Raw genomic sequence first — 20,464 nt, 5'->3', positions numbered from 1 at the left:
ATCTGGGACAGGTATTTTCCTACCCTTGTTTCATGACCACAGCAAAAATTAATGGTGGATGCCTTTTCTATCCATGTAACCCTGCCTTGGTGTCTTCTGGTGATCTTTCTGAACCTCTAAAATGAAGCTGGAAGTCAAAAAAACCTCATAACTCTTGTGCATGTCTTAGGTTTGCCCTGCTCAGTGAACCAGTCTGCTCTGGGAAGGGCAGGTAATGCAAGGAAGGCACCAAGACTCTTTTCCTGCTGTTGGGTTTTCCTGGACTTCAGTGAAAAAGGCTTCATGTTTTTGTCCTTGCTTATTATCAGATGTTGCTGTGCTTGAGTCATACGCTAACATTTAAATTGCAAGCAGGCTGTGACACAGTATGCTCAAATTTTGTAACATTAGTAACTGTCTTGCTGTGCTAGGCACTTGTCAGATAAGTCAGGGATCTTGTTTGGAAGAATGTATAATCCGGGATACTAACATCATTCCTGGAAAACCTCAAATGTGAAAGAAACTAAGTCTCAGCTTAGTCACTGTGAAAACCAGCTGTTCAGACCCAGCACAGACTTCAGAAATGGGGTTTTCAATGTAAATTACATTACTGGGGGAGTACAAAAAAATCTGGAAAGTGGAATTCACTTTCCTCTCACTGAAACCTCTCATTGAAAAGAGGAAGCAACCACTTTCCTTCTCAAAGGGAACAGGTTTTTAAACTTTACGTCCTTTTTGTTTTGTTTTGTTTTGTTTTGTTTTGTTTTGTTTTGAAGGGCAGCAAACTACTAACAAAATTGCTTTTCATCATTTTCTCATGCTTAGATCTTTCAAAGTAACTTGGAATCCAGAAGGTTCTGGACAGCCATTGGAAACCCACTGATCCAAAGTCCAGGACTGATACTGCAAGCACAGCCTGTGGTATTACAGCTTTAGGTATTACAAGTTGAAGACTTTTTTGGTCCTTCTGGTGCTTCCTGTGGCCTCCAGCCACGACGAGAACTGAATTTATAAGGATCTTTCAAATTGGGGAATGAGACTTTTCACTGAGTGCACTGACAGATCTTCCACAGTCCATCCCCAGTGCTCAACTATCAGAACACATCTACTCAGCCCTAAAAACCTGCCCCAGGTCTTTTCTCCCACCACAAGAGATGCCATTGCTTGTCTGTTCCACACAGTTTGAATTCTTGGTGGGTCCAGTCAGTGCTGATCTGCAGTGAGTGAGTGAGCAGAAAACACACTCCCAGTATCCTGTGTAGCATCGTAACATCAGAATTGTGCAAACTGAGGTTGGAAGTCCTGAGGTGATCAGTCCTCTGCTCTGCAGCAGCTGCAATTAGATCAGGTTGTCCTGGACCTTTCCCAGTTGAGTTCTGAATATACTCAAGGATGGAGCTCCTACAGGCTCTCTGGTCACCTTCTCCCGCATTTGGACACTCATGTGATTTAAAAGACAAACAAAAAACCTTAACCTATTGTCTAATTGGAATTATTTGTTTCCTGATGCTGATCCTTGCTCCACACTTCTGACAAGCCTGGCTTTGTCCTTTCTTCACCCTCCAAGGTGGTGATTAAAGGTAGGAATCCCCCTCATTGTCCCCTTCAGAGCAGGTTACTTCTGTAACACCTGAGTGGTTGACTCCATAACCAGAGATCCTCTCAACTCTGAGTAACATTAATTAAACTCTTAGGATTTTAAACAAAATATCCCACCAAGTTTCCAGATCATCCTCTCCTCTTTTTAATGGAATTGTAAATTCCATTCCATTCCATTCCATTCCATTCCATTCCATTCCATTCCATTCCATTCCATTCCATTCCTTTTTTCTATGATTCTGTGGTTTCAGTACTTAGATATTATCCTCAGTGTTGTGTTCAGGATCACTTCTAATAAAATCTACAAATATTTTTGAGCTCACCTTTTTTTTTATTTTTGCCTACATACATACATTTACACTTGGAAATTCACACCCACCTCTGGAAGTCTTTGAGATGTGGCAGTTTTGGGGTAGAATGTATTAATGCAGAGTTAGAGACTAAGCTTAAGTACACATGTTTATAATGAAATATCCCAAAAACTTTGGCTCAGTGCGTGGAGTCAGTGGGTCAACTCTCAAAATTTATCTTGGTCTCCCCTGCCCTCTTTACAAACTTTTAACTGCATAATAGATTGACAGGAACATGTTTCTGTAAATCCGTAGCATCACAGAGTACAGCCTATCTGCATTTTAACTTCTACCACTCACAGAGCCCATGCCACGTGTCTTTGTTAAAATCAACACCCACAATTCTCATTGGGGCTGTTCTTGTTACTCTAGTTTGAAATGTGGTTCAAATGGCAATGCCCCTTCCCAAACAGACACTTCCTAAAGCAGTATTGTAAAAAATGAGCTAATGTAGATTATTTATGTTTGCTTTTTTGTTTTTGTTTTTGTTGGTTGAGATTTTGCTTCATTTTCTGTTTCTCTCTCACCTCTGTCCATGATAGTGAGGTGCTCTTGCTATTCCATTTGGCCATGGGAGTACACGTGGTTTCTAAAATGTGTGACAGCATCTCTCTGGCAGGGGAGAGGGAAGGTGAAAGCCATGCCACACCTTGTACTACACAAATGCTCATGTCATGCCCCAAAGAAGGGATCAAGAGTTACTCTTCCCTGGAGGCCTGGAAAGGGACTTGGGAGCACCACCCCTCCTCGCTCCCGTTGCTTATTTCCAGGTGCTCCTTTTCCAAAAGGCACCTTCCATGCTTTTTTTAAAATTATTATTTAGCTTAAAATCATGCCAGACAAGGACATTCTGAACTGCATGCAAGTTTCCCAAACTCTCCTGGGGTATTCCTAAAAGTGAGCTGCATCCTACAGTTTGAGGACTGGGAGACATGTGAAGGGAGCTGGAGAGAAACTCAGAATACAGGAAGAAAATGCAGGAACTGAGAGCAAGGATGGTCCTTATGACCCAGGTGTTGGACTGGATCACTTGTGAGACCTCTGGCTGCCTGGCAAGTTGCATAATTCCTAAGGTTCTCATCCATACTTTATAGATGAGGAGTTAGTGGTCCCAACTTTCTCTTTGTGCATCACATCTATTTAAGCTAGCAGCTCAGAATAAAAACGAGTAAAAAATGAGAAGGATTTTTTTCCTCACAACTTCTGTCTTGGGGGCACACATCGTTTAAGAGCTCTGAGCTAGCTGAGGCTCTCCCCAGAGATGCAGTGCTTATTAACAGCGTGACTGAAATACACTTCAGATAGGCTGGGCAGAAATGCCAGAGATTTTGAAACTGCATTCAGGCAATGGCAAGGCCGTTGAGATACAAAAAAAGCTTTACAACTGTTCCAAATACTTACTAGTGGAAGACTGTTAACAGACAGGGAAAAATGGGGAGGTGTCCAAAACCAGCAATCCACCCTGGTGAGAAATCCAGCTGCTGGGAAGTGGAATGGTGCTGGAATTCATACCAGGTTGTTGTCTCTGGACACCAGTCAATGGACTCCATCTTTTATATCACCCTCCCGTTAGCCATAAGAAATCGGTGTTTTTCAACTCCTTTTCTCTTGGCAGCTGGATGTGGAGAAGGAGCTTTTTCTCTCAAGTCCTTGCTGAAGAACCATTTCAAAGCTGTTGAATTTTGGAGTTCAGGGTAGGAACTTCACTACTCTGCCCCATTCCTGCCTCTTGAAGGTCACTATTGGACTGAGAAAAATCGACCACTCTATCCTTCCTGCAGCTGCTCAGCTCCTGCTGTTTGGGTTTTACTGCTGGGCCCAGAGCTGCTTATCTTCATAGGCTTCCTCCCCTCTGAATAACTTCAGTATTTATCTCTAGAATCAATGGCTGCTTTCTTCTGCACGGTCTTGGAAAACCAGCGTCTTTAAAGATCTCAGAAAGGACACCCCATTCCTCCCCCCTCCGCTTCCATCACTGCAAATTTGAGATGACTGTAAAAAACGAGAACCGAAGAAAGAAATAACTGGGGGTTCTTTTCCTTGGTGTTGGCTGCACTTTGATGATTGTGTTTCTTGAGCTTTTCCACGTAGCCTCGAGGAATGGGGAAGCTGTTTATTCGGACGTTAGGATTCCAGGTAACAGCTACAGGATTCCAGCTGCTGCTTGGGCCTCGGGCTCCGTGATCCTCGCCGATTTATGTGCGCTAATGTTAAGAGATTTGGCAGCACTTCAAGCGAGCGGGTGAAAACAACGTGTTTATTCTAAGCTTTGCTCTTGCCCTTTGACTTGACAGCGGCTGTGCAAGTGGCCTGGCTGCTCCAGCCCCACTCCTCCGGAGCATGGGAAAAGCAGGAGCAGCAGCAGGGAGACAGCTGGCTGGCTGCTGACTTTGAAAGGCATCGTTGCGTCACGTCACGCTGGGTAAGTTATCTTTGCCATCAGAAGGGCCAGGATTTTCCCTTTTTTATTCCTTTTTTTTTTTTTTTTTTTTTAATTTTGTGGGAGGTAGGTGCTCCAGAAATTGATGGCGGGGATTTGGTGACGTCAAGTGAAGCGTCCTATCTGTCAGAGGCAAAGTGGGTTTTCATCCTCGAAATGTAATGCTTTTCCCACCCTTAAAAAAAACCAAAAAAAGAACTTTGCTGGACTCCCTTTGAATCCCCTTTAAATGACTGGTTTGTAAACTTATTGGGATTTTAGGATATTAGGGCCTTTCTCATATTTAATGTGCGGATTGTCTGAATGGAAGCATTAAAGCCAACACAAGCCATAAAGATGGATTGCCAGTAAAATAAACAGTTTGGCCTCTGACTGCACAGAGGAAGCAGATCAAGTCAAGAAAACATTTCCTAAAAGTCACTTTTCTAACTGTAAGGCGATTCCAATGGCTGGTTCTTACTTAAACCTACACTGTTCTCCAGTTTATTAATCCACACATTTAACTTGGTGCGAAAGCGGAAGTTAGTTGGCATTCTGCTTCCAAAGCAATCCTGGTGTTATGATGGGCACCAAACTGCCACGTGAAATACAGAGTTAAAAGTGAATGGGAAGCAGTAGGGGTGTACTTCTGAGAACCCAAAGAGTTTGCAGATAATACAAATGAACAAACATGAAATCATATTGACATGCACATGCAGGGAAAATTGTGGCTCTGGATGAACCTCATGGAGAATTTATGGCAATTTCTGTCATGCCAGGCTTTCGCCTTGTCTCTTTAAAACTCTTATGGTGAAACCGAGGGAGAGGTATGTCTTGCCCAGTTTGCATCTAGTGTTGTAAAGTGTACATATGTTGAGGACTCAGTGGCGGGGAATCACATCTGGGGCTCCACTCCTGAAGTCACGCAGCCGGTGAGTGTATTTTACACCTCTTTACGTGGAGCAGGCTCAGCAGGTTGCATGAGGGATGTAATGTCCTGAAGGGCTGACTTCACAATTTGTGGCCGTGGATGTATTTCCTTCATGAAACCACACTTACGTTTCTTTATTGTCATTATTATTTTAAAGGATTTTAACTACTCACAACTCCGGTTCCTTTTTCCATGAGCCTCGTTCCCCTGTCTTTGGTATTCTGATTTTTTGGATTTCAGATGGCTTAGATGCGGTACTGAGGATCTGGTTGATGGCTGGAGACATCCAGATGGGTCTGAGATCTGCGTATATCATAATCAGATCTCTTCCCTATACATTTTGAGTCCATGTTCTCATTTTTCCTCTGCATTTCTCATTGTTTTGTATCCTCTCCGTTTGGATGCAGTCTCATGTAATTATATAAAAATGGTTTCCTTATGCGTGGTATGAGTTTTTATAGCTTTGCGTTCACTTTCTTTCTTTATTTCCATCATTTCATGGTTAAATAGGTAGAAAAGTTAGGTAATATGTACACAGGGACTGCTCCACCGGACTGGAGCTCTGAGTATCTCTGTTACCATGTGCTGCAGCCAAAGAAGTTTACAGCATGCAGAGGGAAAAGGTTATTGTTAGTGTAACTGAATAAGTATTAGGGTTAATATATAATGTATAGGTCTATGTAATGGATAGTTTTTATTCATCATAAAATGTTCAAATGACTTGCAGATGTCTGACTGCTGCAGCTGTTGCAGACCTTGTAATGGCATTAGGCTCTGACTCAGAGAGCAGCTCCTTTGCCAAGAGATTCTGGCAGTGGCTGCAGCTGTGATATTCCCATTGAAAAAAGGACTGTCAGCAGTGGAGGTGGTGATACAAAACGGAACAGGAGGATGAGAAAGGGGCAAGGCTGGCTCCAGGTATCACAGGGAAATGGAGATTCTGAAAGCTTCCGTTTTTCCATGTTTAACCGCCTCGGTAGCATCCTAGCGCTGCACTGACCAGGGAAGCAGCTGGAATTTATAGTCACCACAGATTCTGGCTACATGCAGCTTGTGTTACACTAACTGAGGGGGGAAAAAAACCACAAAACACCAAACCTTTGATAATGTAAAACTTTGTTCCCAAGTTTCCAAAAAGAAGGCATGTCCCTAAAAGCAGACAGGATTGAATCTCACTGTGCAAACGCAGTCTGTTGCACAAATTGTGCAGCACGGGGAGCTTGGCTGCTTGCTGCCTGTGGAGACTGTGGAGTCAGGGAATATCTTCCTTGGCAGCCAAAGGAATGCCAGCACCCTGAAAAACCACTGAGGGGAAAAAAATAATCCGCTAAGTGTCTCATGATTGTTTCCCTGTATGTGTAAAGAAAATAATGAAGACTGACATGCAAAGTAGGCACACGTTTTGTACGTGGGATGTTGTACTGAGACAAACACACTGGGTTTGAAACAGCTTTTTGATTCCTGTGTGACTGGAAAAGCAAAAGCATGACCATTTTTAGAAGAGAATCGGAGAAGGCAGTGCAAAACAAAAGCACAATTTTGACTGGGTTTGGTGATAGTTGTCAGAAAGTAGAACTGAGGGAATCAAACCCCGGAGGCAGCTGAACTGTAAATCCCCAAAATGGGGAGGGAGCAGAGCAAGAGTGACCTCTCAATGAGGAGCAGATTTCATTGCTGCCTTTTCTGTTATTTTAAACCACTTATGGAGAGCAGGGTTTAGACATGGAATGGACTGCAGAGCTGGTCCTGCTCTATGAACCTACAAAGCCAGAAGCAGCATTGTTTCTGGATCCTTTTGAAGGGTCTCTGCTGATTCCAGCATGTTCTCTCTGCCCATGATTAATGCTGTATTTATGACAGTATAGCTATCAAAATATGCTGGGTGACCTCATTGTGGCTTTCCAATATCTGAAGAGAGCTTAAAGAGAGCTAGAGAGGGACTTTTCCCAAGGGCCTGAAGTGACAGGACAAGGAGGAATGGCTTCAAATGGACAGAGAGTAGGTTTAGACTGGATATTTGGAAGAAATTCACCCCTGTGAGGGTGCTGAGGCCCTGGCACAGGTTGCCCAGAGAAGCTGTGGCTGCCTCATCTCTGGAAATGTTCAAGACCAGATTCAATGGAGCTCTGAGCAACCTGGGACAGTGGAAGGTGTCCCTGCCCATGGCAGGGGATTGAAACAAGAGGATCTTTGAGGTCCCTTTCCAAACCATACCATTCTGGGATTCTTTGTTTCTTTGAAAATATACAGGTTATTAGAAAAAAGATGCAGTCTACATGAACTTCACTTATTAGATTTAAAAAAGAAAAATCTTACTGATGTGACTTGTTCCTTACATGAGTAAAAGGGAATGAGTTGCTAACAGCTCCCTTCTCCAGGGCTGCATTGGCGGTTGCCTGGAGCTGGGACCCCAAGAATCCCACCATGTCCCTGAGAGCATTGTCCAAAGGCTTCTTGAGCTCTTGGGGCTGTGACCACTGCCCAGGGGAGCCTGTGCCAGTGCCCAACCACTCTCTGGATAAAAAGCTTTTTCCTGATATCCAACCTAAACCTCCCCGTAACAGAGCATTGTTCCATTGTCTTCTGTGCTGGTCAATGAATAAATATTGTGTGTGGTGAGGAAGAACCCCACTGCTGGATGGGCACAGCCCCTGTCCCAGGAGGCCCTGCAGTGATGGCATGGGCTGTGTGGTCTGTGGGATTTCGTGCACCCCTTCTACAAGAGGAGGCTTAAGTCTCTCCCTGGGGATCTGCACCTGCTCTGGGAAATAAACAGCACATTGCAAACTGAAACGGGCTGAAAAGCCACTGCCCAGTTTGGTGGTCTGTGGGGCAGGTGGGTCTGTAGCTGCAGGCATCGCAGAGCTTTGGGAGAATGCCGTGCACAAGGCATCTCTGTGCTGCCCTTCCCCAGCCCAGGGCTGAATGGGCCAGTCTTCCCCAGAGGAAGAAGCAGAGCTTGGCAGGGATACAAGCCCGGATCCCAGAGGCAGCGCTGCCTTGCTAGCAGAGCATTCAGTCTCAGTTTGCCTCCCAGCCCACCGGCTAACCCGGGCACAGCGTGATGTTGGTGTTTCTTCTGCTGCTTCCAGATCCGAAGCTATTTCATGCAGAGCCATTATGGGGATCTCTGTACCTTACTGCTCTGCAAGGTGTTGACACAGCCTTCCTTTCCTAGAATGTTTTCTTATCAGTAAATCTTAGGAAAAAAATGTCTAGAAAGTCTCCTGTATCTCCTGTTTCTTGTGAGGAAAGGATGACTTGGGTAATCTGACTCCAGGAGAGACTTATCGGCAGGGAAAAGGACATTATAGAATTGCAGTCTGTTAAAAAAAGGGAATAAAGGAATTAATGGAGAAGAAGTCTGCCAGTGGCCATTGAACATGATGGTCTGATTGCAACTTCTAAGTCAGAAAGGTGCAAGCTATGCCAGGGGAGGTTCAGGTTGGACATCAGGAAGAGTTTCTTCATGGAAAGGGCTGCCAAGCATTGCAAGGGGCAGCCCAGGGAGCTGTTGGAGTCCCCACCCCATCCCTGGAGGTATTCAAGAAACCCCTGGATGTGGCACTCAGCGCTTTGCTCTGGCTGACAAAGATGGAGATCCGTAAAGGTGGAACTTGATTTTGGAGGTCTTTTCCAACCTAAATGCATTTGTTGTCCTTGTACTCAGATGACAGCAGCCCCTCGTGTTGAGGAACAGCCTGAAAGCATTAATGGGACTGCTGCCCCAAACATAACCCATCAGTGATCCAGAGCCTGGTCCAGAGGCCTGGCTGCTCCAAAGCTCTGGGCTTCAGCCAGATGTGGTGGCAGGAAGGCGTATCAGCTGTGGGGTGTCAGTGTGGATGTGGGCCTGGAGTGTGCACCATCAGAGATGGACTTGGCCACCTTCACCCCACGGGTGGGGGTGCGTGGTAGCTCCCACAAATCCCACCTTGGCAGAGACGAGAAGGGGAATGTTTATGGAAGGTTTCTGCCCTTGGCATTTCCTCTTTGCTTTAAGCTCCGTGCAGATGTCTGTGTGGGGCTCAGCTTTGCTTCTGCTCTGTGCTGGGAGCTCAGGTGCCTGGCTAGACAGTTGCATTAGGCAGCAAAGCACGTAATCCTCACTGAAGGCCACCTAATCCTCTCAGCTTAATGGCCTTCTGCTCCTTCAGATAGTCCCTTCTTTATTCCTTCCCTATTTGCTCAGCAGTTGAATTCTTTCCTCTTCCATCTCCAGAAGAGCTGGCTCTGCAGGCCGGCCATTCTCATTCCTGGTTACCAACACCTCTCAGTCCTTCAGGGCTCCAAAATGCAGAAACCCATAAAAGCAGCTGGAAGTAAATGAGTAATGGAGAGGGAAGTCACGTCTCTATGGACTGAAGAAAGTGTTCTGTAGAGCAGTGTTTGAGAACCTTTCATTAGTGCTTCCTGGTTATTTTTTCTGCATTTCACTTTGCTGAATCCAAATCCCGCTCAAGCTGGTGGGAATTGTTCCACTGACTTCTCTAAGAGCTGGATCTAACCCCTGATCTGAAAAGTAAAACAAGTCTCACTGGTTTTCTTTTATTTCAGTTGGTTTCACTTTCTGCTTCTCAACTCCCAGCATAACACGAATGCATTCATAGTCCTCCATGGTGACCTTCATACAAAATATTCTCTTTTTATGTTTTTCATAAAATAAAATGTGCATCAGCAATTCCACCTCTGCCCTTCTGACTCTGTTCTTCAATCCTGTTTTTTGCCCCCTTTCACCTTCCTGACCTTCAACACGGAGGTAAATAATTTTATTTTTTTTTTACATATAGCATATTTTTGAAGAAACTTTGAACAGTAGAATACCCTCAGCTTTCAGCATTGTTAAAAGCAGACAGTTTGCCCTCAGAAAATAACCTGTTTGTATCATCTCAAGTGGAAAAAAGATATGCCATGTTGTGAAAGATGTTTGTTCCATCACCATGGAACTCCTTGCACAGTTCCCAGGGCAAGACATGGCACACAGGGAGGTGACAGTGGATTTCTACATCACAGCTCAATCTTCAGCTTTTAAGTGGGAGCCGTGCTTTTATTCCTAAAATAGTCATTTGTTCCAATTAACATCCTTCTGGTAGCAGAAAGGGAGCAATGAGTAGAGCATGGTGCTACAGAACACAGAGGAGGGAACATTATCTTACCGAGCTCTGGGGGGTTGTCCTCCAGATCGCCCAAAATTCTTTCCAAGTAACGTGTTAAAATATTGGTAATGCAGTGACTCAACCATATAAACAGATGGAGTGAGTAGTGTGCAGCCAGTGATTCAGCTAATGCACGGCTCTGGAAAATTCAAATTTGATTTAACAGCAGGAGAAATATTGAATAAGACATTTCTAGTTTTTCCCTTTGTTTAAGGAAGCTTGAAGTAGGTTGGTTTTTCTACAGAACAGAGAGGGTGGAAAAACAAAAGCTAGTAACAGCTGATTCAAAGGATGGCATCCTTGGTCCCTGCACAAAAACTCCTTGCAGTAGTGCTGCACTGCAGTGCCAGCTCTTGGTCTGAGCCCAAGCCCTGCTGTGGGACACAAGCTCCTAATTTCTCCAGAGGGAGTGTTCCCAGCCGAGTTACGCAGATCTCCATGATCTAGTTCAAGCAAAGCTTAGCATTTATTTAGACTGAGTTGACTCATTAATTTCGGCTTTAAAATCTTAAAAGCTGCATCCACTATAAAGTAAATCACACGTTTTTTTTCCAGGCTCCTCCTATACCACGTAAAGTTGTGGCTGCAGATGTGAATGTGCTGTGCCTGCAAACAGGGCACACCAAGGCTGCTCTTGGGAGTGCTCTCCAAACAGCCAGAGGACATCTAAGTTGTTGACATGTCTTACTACATCCTTTTTATTCCCTCGGAGTGACGAAAGGAGAAACTGGTTTTCCGCAGAGGCCTCCCATTGTCAGGAGACCCACACTTAAGAACTCACCTGATTTTTATGGAAATCTGGGGGAAACCTTGTTCTCTTTAGATTATCCCAGTCTTATCACTGCAATTACAGGCTTTATTCCACAAGTTATGAGTACAGATTACTGCCACCTGCATGGAAGCCCATCCCTTCATCTCTATGTAAATGTTGCCTTTGAAAGCTTCATTATGAAAGACTTGTCACATACACAGTCGAGAGACCTGAGAAGTGATCTGAACAGGTTAAATGCAGGTGAATGTTATGTTTTGCACACAGTTGCAATATTCATAACGTGGTAATTGCTGAAGGGTGTCAGAGGAAGCTTAATTCCTCTAGCAGCTGTGTGTAGGATGGAGTTTTGCCCCCCAATACACTTACACAATCCCCCTGCGCCTAAATCGATACCGAAAGCATATTTCAGAGAAGAGATTTGGGAAAGTGCTTGTCTCATTTGATGAGGCAGGACCGCAATAGTTCAATTATTTGTGAGGAGTGCTCTTATATATTGGAGTCTGTTCTGAGTAGTCAAGTAAGGTCCTGCCCCCACAAACCTATCTGTGCTTTAAATAATGAGCTATACTAAATTTTATTTAATATGTACAATGTGAAGAAGGTAACAGAAGTTAGAGAATCTGAGTGTTCAGTTATTTGCCTGAACATTGTCAAACCCCATTTTTTTAATGTATTTGTAATTCGCCATTACAAAGTATTAAAGTGACATTTCGTTCACCCTGGCATGTGGCTTTTGCTTTTTTAGAAAGAAAAGCAGTCCTCTCGCCACTGCATTGAGGCAAGGGAACCCATACCAATGGGAGCTCAGAGCATAAAACCTCATCAGCTGTGTAATAATCCTTGTAAGATTTGTAGTATGGAGAATTTCCTCAGGAGTGCTGCCTTCCGTCCTGTGGATTGGATCCTTGTTCTTTTGCAGAACTGTTTGGAGAATCAGAGACAGAAAGAAAATGAGTCTGTCCTTTCTCTTTCTGTTTCATTTTGTTGGGATTTTCTGTCGCCTGCCTTTGGATCACTCACCTCAGTTACTTCTTCATTCTTTCCCCCTCCTGCTCCTGTTTTCCAAGTTGCCGGCTTCTCTCAAGGGTCCTGTAATTTTTAGGGCTTTTCTTAAATCTTCATCTCCTGGAGCCATTTCAGCTGTGATATTTTAAAAATTAAGCTTAAGATTTAAAAATTAGGCCTGCAGAAGCTGTATCAGAGATGACTGAAGACATTGAAAAGGAAGGACCTCTTGACAGCGAGCGGGATCAGAGCTTTCAGTGAGCTGGAAGTCACAAGTTTGATCAGGAATGATTTTTAGGTTACTTTCTTGTGGGAATGAGGTTTATATAGTCATGTCATGTCGGTAGAGGTATATCTGAGGGTGTATCCATGTTGTTTAATAATGTTTGAATCTACTGGCTTACTCCAGACAGGATTAAAGCTGACAAAATAATTTAGTTCCTGTGACTTTCATGAAAATAAGTTGCAGAGCAGGGAGGATGTATTATGTTCTCCCCAAATCATGGAAAATCTGCAGCAGGAACTTCTGGGCAACAGCATGCACTGACTAAAGAGAAATCTTAAATAAATCACAACTTTGGAAGAGTTTTCAGTTAAAACTTGCACCTTACACCCTGAAGTTAACAAACCACGAGACACAGACGTGTGGGGAAGCAGGCTTTCCTCATTCTGATCACAAGATTTAAGACTGAGGGAGTTAAAACATCTGCTGAAATCACAAAAAGAGTAAGAGGCTGAGGAGAGTAATGGATGGAGTAACTTTAACTACAAAGGCGACCAAAATATGGAATTACTGGGGTGAGGGGGAAAAGAGCAGATGAGGAATTTCTACACCTGTTGTGAGTGAGGGGGGAGCTCAGGAATAGAAAGTGGCAGGCAGGAAGGGAAGGAAAAGCAAAGGGAAGCGGGAGGAGAAAAGAAAATTCAAGTTGGGAGAGGCATCCAGAAAGGCTTTGAAGATCACTGGGAGGAGAGATTAAACAGAAACTAAATTAATTATAATTTAATCTGTTCGTTCTCAGAAGAAATCAGTGAACTCCTATCCAAAGAAGTGCAGGCGAGGCAGAAGGAGAACAAAGGGGTTGCAGGGAGAATCAAATCTGAAGAAGAGGCAGGTCTGGACATGGGAAGCAGTTAATTTTAAGCACTGTTTAGTGAATGTGTCACTAATGAATGTGTCAGGGATAATGAGAGCTGAAACTTGTGGTAGAAGCAGCTAACCTGGCCACCGGAACTCTATGAGAGCTGTTGTTACATAGCACAGGAGCAGAAAGAGAGAAAGAGGCTCCTGTGAATGAGCCAAACTGAGACTTGGTTGGGTTTGGGTTTTTTTTCCTAATCTTTTTAAAATAAATCATTCCCATTAACTGAGCCATGAGTGATTTACCCATCTGAGTGCCCTGGATTAGCACAGCTCAGTTCTACCCTCTCTGCTCAGTGTAGAAGTTCCCTCTCTGCTCACAAGCCTGATGTCCACATGGTTGTGACTGTGCAGGGAAAAAAAAAGGCTGGAAAAGGAACTCCTGTGAAGGCTCCAGGCGGTCTGGCGAGGGGATGGAGCAACTGTTTTGTCAGTGGACAAATGGTGGCAGTGTGCACAGGGTGACAAGATTCCTGAAGCAACTGTGTGTTGGCTGAGCAGGGTCTTGACACAGCAGGGACACGCAGAGGACTGAGGGCAGACCTGGCTTGTAGGAACATTTAAGTAGCTGTTTCTATTGCCAAACTATTAGCCAGATCTTTAAAAAGTGGCCTGGCCCAGGAAGGTGTTATATAAAACCAATAATAATAATAATAATAATAAAAAAAGAGAAGAAGCTGACTTGCTACTGTTAAACCAGGACCATGAAAAAATGTAGGGTATTCCCACTTTACTGGGTACAGGATAATCAAGTAGATTCCCAGTGGCGGCTTTGCAGAGGGACTACAAGACCTAAAAGTAAAACTGCTTTGGATTTAAACTGAGCTTCCTAAAATGAGATTTGCTTTTTATGTGTCACCCTCTTTCTCCCCTTGCAAACCTCTGCTCCCAAAGCCAGCGAGGGGTTGTGGGCATGAATTTTCAGAAGCCCCGAGAATGAAGAACAAGGTGGAGAGGACAGATGGATCACCTGTGACGTGCATGACTCAAAGGCATTCCAGCCCTTTTGCACAGCAGAGACACTTTTTAAATATCCCAACAGCAGAACGGCCAAGCCACAGGGCACCCAGCTGAAAGCACATTTCTGACTTTCCTGTCCCTTATATAGGAATGGTCTGGGAGAAGGGGGAATATTTAGCAGTGGTAACTCATGGGGGAAGAAGCTGTGACAGCACTGGTTCCTCCCAAGTGGAGTTTCAGTACAAAAAAAATCCCGTGTGTGGTCAGCATCTTTATTTCAGAGCATGGCACGGCCCCGAGCAGCACCTGATCCACGGACAGGATCCTGAGCGGCCCCTGATCCATGGGCAAGATCCTGAGGGATAGCGCAGGTCCGACCTCACTCAGATCCCGCAATTTGGGGGCTTGGGGAGAGCAGGGGGACGCAGGTTTGGGGCTGGAAGGGTCACAAGGATCAGCCGGGCAGCTCAACCCATGCAGGCCGGAGGAGAAGTTCCCGTGAGGAGCCTCCAGCGCGGCTCCCGCCCTCCGAGCTCCCCCCGCCCGCCCCAGGCGGCTCCCGGGGGTAGCCCACAAAGCGCGGGGACTCGCAGCTCCAACAACCGAGACAAGAGACTTCCCCAAGGCCGGGCAGCAGCGCCCTGAGACGAGCCCCGGGCGAGCGCCAAGCGCTGCCTCACAGAACGCGGCACGAACCGGCCATAGCGGCCGTCGCCGCCTCTCCTCTCATGGCGGAGCCACTTGGTACCTCCCTCCTCCCCCCACCCCCAGCAGTGGTTTCGCCCCCCCCGCCTCACACACGGTGGAGGCGTGGCCTCGCCCTCCCGGCTCTCCCCGCCCCTCTCATCCATATTCATGAGGCCCGGGCGGGCGGCCCCAATGCGGAGGGGCGGCGCGCCCAAGCCCCGCCCCCGGGCGATGAATATTGATGAGGCGCGCCGTGGCGTCGGGGGCGGCGCGGGCGGCGATTGGCCGGGCGCGGCGGCGCGCGGTGACGCGCGCGGCGGCGGTGCGGGTCCCGATTGCTGCAGCCGCTTGTCAGTGTGACGAAGATTGGCACCCGAGGTAAGCGCTGTCACTCAAACCCCGCTCCAGCCCCGCCGTCCATCACGGCGCGCCCGCCGCCCGGGCACGGCCGCGCCGGGGAAGCGGGAGAGCGGCCGGGGAAGGGGCGAGCGGGGCGGCGGCGGTCAGGGGAGAAAGGGGCACCCGCGCTCCGCCGCCGCTCGCACGGACCGGGGGGTTTAAGGGGCGGTGGCGGGCGCGGGGAGGGGAAGGAGGGGAAAAGCGGGGAGGGGTGGTGGTGGGGGGGGGGGGGGGGAGGGAGCGAAGCGAGGAAGGTTCTGGAACGGCCGCCGTGCGCCCGTTGTGTCCCGGCGGGGGCGCGCGCGGGGAGGGGACGCGGGAGCGCGCGCGGGTCCGCGCGGAGGAGGAGGAAGGAGAAGAGGAGGAAGGAGATGGGGGCGATGGGATGGTGGGGGGGGAAAGGAGGGAGGGAGAGGAGGCGACGCGGTGCTTAAAGGGGCAGCGCCGTGCTGGCCGCTCCTCGGAGGCTCGGGGCGGGGGGGGGAAACGAGGGGCGCTCCGGGGCCTCCAGCACCGCCGCCGGCCCCGGGGCCGGAGCGCGGGCTCGGAGCGCCGCGGCAGCTGCATCCCGCTGTCCTCATCTCCCTGCCGTGATCCCTGTCCCCCTGCACACCTGCCCTGCCCCGGGGGAGAGCAGGAAGGGGATGCGGGGATGCCCCCGGCCGCTGCCCCGGTTTGGGGGATGCTCCCCGCGCCGCCCGCGTTCGTAGAAAGCGGAGCCCGGTCGGGGCAGCGTGCGCCGAGCCGGTTTGGGTTTCTTCCTCGGTTCTGTCTTCTTGTCGGTGTGACCCCCTGGTCTCCCGGCTGGGCTGTGAGCAGACACCTTCCCGGCAGCCAGGCCGAGGGTTGCCGGGTGTTTACGCGGCCGCAATTAGGAGCTGAGACTTGACACTGCCCAGAGGCCCCGCTGGGGATGTGTGTAAACAATAATAAATCAAGCGCTGGTTTTATCCCCAAGTATTGCCTCGGTGAGACACATGTCCCAGGTCTCATGGAGCAGTCCGTGGCTTCCCTTCGTTCCCAGCACGCCGGAGTTCGTCAATTAACAATATAACAATATAAGCGGTTAACGCGTTTGTGTGATAATTCTCTGTATCGCTAATTGCTATTTAAATTTTTTTTTTTTTTTTTTTTTTTTTTTAAATCTGCTGCTGAAGTTTTTAGTTCCTTTTTGCAGTTTTGTCTTGAGTAAATGACTGGTATGGTGTAGGGAGGGAGAAGCTGGGTTGGAAGGGACTTTAAAGATCATCCAACCCCCTGCCATGAGTGGGGACACCTTCCACTGTCCCAGGTTGCTCGGAGCTCCATCCAAACTGGCCTTGGACACCTCCAGGGATGGGGCAGCTTCTCTTTATTCCAGTACCTCACCATTCTCACAGGAAGAATAATTTATTCCTAATGTAAGACACAATATCTGGTAGGAAACCCTTAAAAGTAAAGGAATTGAATGAATTGCTGATTTGTTGGCTTTCTTTTTTAATAAAACACGTGCACTTGAGAGCTGTCCAGGCAAAATTCATTTTTTTTCCTTGCCCCTCTTTGGAATAGATTGTGTATTCTGTTAAACAGATCCCAGGAACAGGGAACATGGGCATTATGTTCTGGATGTTGGAAAACACTTGGGCCAAGATCCTGTGGAGAATAGCAAGAGTGTGTAGGTCACTCTCCAAGTATGCTAAATGTCTCAATTTTATTTTAACTAAATCGTTTCTTAGTTTTTACAAAAACCACACATTTAGTTAGTTCCTAATTTTATTCTCAAGCCTGCTGTTTCACAAAATTTCACCAGTGTAGATTGTTTGATGAGGAGAATTGTAACAACTATGGCTTAGGATGTCCACACACCTTAGTGTTGTTCATAGTGTGAATACACTCACAGGTTTTTCCCTGTCCTCTGTGGGATATAAGCCATTTATGGGCTGCCTGTTCTATGGGGTTATATCCCTTTTGCTAGGTTTGTATGTGTGGTTGAAGTGAGATGGCTTCTGCAGCTGGATGGAATCCTGGTCAGTCCCTGTTAGCTGCATGTGTGAATTTTATGGATTACGCTGAACCCGGAAACAAGTTGTTCTGATTTTTATCAGAAATCCATCCTTACATGTATTTCCAGACTGTGTCATTGCTACAGTATCAAGCAACAGCAAATGCATTTTGGGTGCATGTTCTGTCAAGTAAAATTCCAGATTTATCCTTTTCCGAGACTGTGTGCAATCACATATGGAATCATTACATTCAAATTTCTGAAGGAAAACCCCCCCCAAACATTTCACATAATCTATTCAAAATAATTCTGATTATTTTTCTCATGTATGTTCTATCTTCAGTTTATTTTATGAACTGTACAGCATATTTTTACTCTTGACTACTTGACATATTTCCTTGTCATCTCATAATTAAAGTATTCACAGGAAAATTTCAGTGTAGGTTTTACTGTGTTTTCTTCACGTAATCTCCAGTTCAGTGAAACACAGAGCTCAGTGTGCTTCAGTCAGAGGGTGAAGATGGGATGTCACAGGGTAAAGTAGGGGCTGTTGTGCTGCACTGAAATTTTGGAGGCTCGGGTCATTTCTCATTGATCTCCCCAGTGGGTTTGGGCCATGCTTTTTTTTTTTTTTTAATCTGTGCTTATGTGTTTTGCTGGGCTGAAATTTTTCTTGTTACCATTTCCCATGTGCTGAAAGAAAACCCAAGAATTCTTCACGTTTTGAGTACGTTGTTGTTTGTTAGGGTTGGTGGGGATTTTATTTTGTATTTGGAGATTGCACTTTGGCATGTAAAAAGTCAAGCTGGTATTAAGTACTTAGAGATTTGATTTGTACTCTTAATACAATTTGTGATATTTGGGTTAAATAAAAATAACATTTTAAAACTAAGTCCTTGCAGTCTTCCATGATAGGACTGAAAGGAATTTAGAATGAATGAAATACAAATTTAATTTATTTTAAATACTTTAGTCTTATACAATGGTTAGTCTTCTGGAAGCCGTAATCTCTTCAGAATTTTGCTTTCCAGCTGTATTTTTCTGTGCTGTTAAATGCAGTGCTCTAATAATGCCCTGATAATTCTGATTGCTACCACAGCAAGTTTGGGAGCGTTCAGGAGCAATGCAATTTCCTGGAAAAGACTGACTCTTTGGTGAAATTCAGCCTTGTCTTAGCGGCCGAGGGTGAACGGTCACAGAACCAGCGCTGTGGCACTGGAACCGCCTGTTCTAATGGCCGTGTTAATGTCCTGAATGAAGCGGTCCAAATTGTATTTCAGAATATTACATCGTGCTCTGGGAGCCAAATGTTGCCTCTGCAAAACTGGCACATATGTGAAAGCTTACAGTAAAGTAAAGCAGATTAATATTTTTATTTTGGTCTAAGTAAGACCAAATGCAATTTTTTTTGTGTGTGTGTGTGAAATTAAAAATGTTGCGAATGTTAACTTCTCTTGCAGCAGCAGCTGGTTACTTCACTTCTCACTTGTTCAAAGAGTCTGTAGGTTTAAAAATGAGAAGTCTCAGTGGGGTTTATTTTGCTACAGCTCAGTGCTGTACAAAATGTAAAACAATTTACTGCTCTTCTAAGCAAAAGGATTCCAAGACCAAGGAGAAAAAGCTGCTGATAGAGCTCTTTCATTTGCTTGATGCCAGATGTTGCCAAAATCTTTTACCCAGACCATTTTAGATCTCCCTAAGGGAACTGAATCCTGAAATAGTCACACTTGTAGCAGGTTCTTTACTTTGTTCACCAGAAGTGTGGAACACAGGATTCATCAGGTAGAACTGGGGGTGGGGTAGAAAATAAACTAATGGCACCACGGGTCTGGAAATGCCAATTTTCTTCTTACGGGGCTGTGGCACGTTTTTATGAAGTTGGTGAGGGGCAGTAACTTGGTTCCCCTGCCAGCAACGAGGGGATACCACATCATGAATGGCACTGAGGGGCAAAAGTTGGTGCTAGAAAGGGAAATTAAACTCAGGTCTTGTTCTCGCATGGTTGGTTGTTGTCCTTTGCAGGAACGCATTGTTTGGGGTTTGATGTGGCAGCTGCTCCAGGCTGTGCTGTTCTCATTTTTTAGTACCTAGGTGTACAAAAGGTATTTGCTGTTAAACCTGAGGGCTGTTTAAGTACACAGGGAGTCAAAAGGTGAATTTTGAAAATGGCAGCTGAGTGTGATGATCACAGAGTATCCCTTACCCTGCTGTGCCCAGGGATCTGCAGCTCTCTCTGCGGCAGCTGATGGGAAATTCAGGCAAAAAAAGTAGAATATGGCAGCTTACTTCTGGTGTTCTGAAAGAGGGATCCATTTCTTTTAAACCTCCTAATTCCAGTTTTTATTTTATTGGTGAGGTTTTGGAATTGCATGTGTTTTTTCTTGAGGGCAGGAGAAGCTAGGAAGTGTGGCTATATTTCACATCCTGCTTGGCTTTTTATGAGTTACACAGCAAACAAAGCAAAGGGAAAAGGATGTTACCATACTTGCTGAAAAATAAAGTCCAAGCCTTTTATATTCCAAGGGAACAGAGGCAATTAGAGAACAGAAATTGGATCTTTACCCATGTTTAACATGCCTAGAGAACAGGACAATGAAGACGTGTGTGCTGTGTTGTATGTTTTTGTAACTGAAAAACTTCTGGGTCAGTCTATGATCCTTTAATTTATGTTTTCTAGCCCATTTTTATGTGGTCTAGGCTATAATAATCGCAATACCAAAAGGAAGATTATCTGGATATCTTTTTGATTATTATTATTTTTATTTTGAGGTGTTGATTTCAGTAGCTTAATTCTTATTCCTACTGAAATTTGCCACAATGAATATGTTTGAGTAGGGTTATTCTGCCAACTTTAAAATGACTCAGCATCTTGAGAATGACTCTGAGAGAAAGTAAATATGTTAATTTATAAGAAAGGCGGGATTCTTCTTATTTAAGATTGAGCATGTCAGCAGTTGAGTGGTGGATTTTAGTGTTGCAGAGGGGAAAGGAGCATAAGCATTCATATGGAGCATATGGCTGTTCTTTGAGCAACTTCAACAGACCATAACCTCGTGGAAAACCAGGTTTATATGGTACTGGGCAA

At 45.6% G+C, this 20,464-nt stretch overlaps 1 protein-coding gene across 1 annotated transcript in view; it reads left to right on the top strand.

Moving 5' to 3' along the window:
• Positions 1-15,291: 15,291 nt before the first annotated feature.
• PKNOX1 (PBX/knotted 1 homeobox 1) overlaps positions 15,292-20,464 on the top strand; it is a 34,794-nt gene continuing 29,621 nt past the window's right edge. The window contains exon 1 of the mRNA XM_040056297.2: positions 15,292-15,377. The gene's annotated coding sequence lies outside the window, so the exon portion shown is untranslated. The remainder of the gene's footprint in view (positions 15,378-20,464) is intronic.

Source organism: Hirundo rustica, chromosome 2 (genome assembly GCF_015227805.2).
Source record: "Hirundo rustica isolate bHirRus1 chromosome 2, bHirRus1.pri.v3, whole genome shotgun sequence".
NCBI lineage: Eukaryota > Metazoa > Chordata > Aves > Passeriformes > Hirundinidae > Hirundo > Hirundo rustica.
This window is presented reverse-complemented; position numbering and strand designations above follow the sequence as displayed.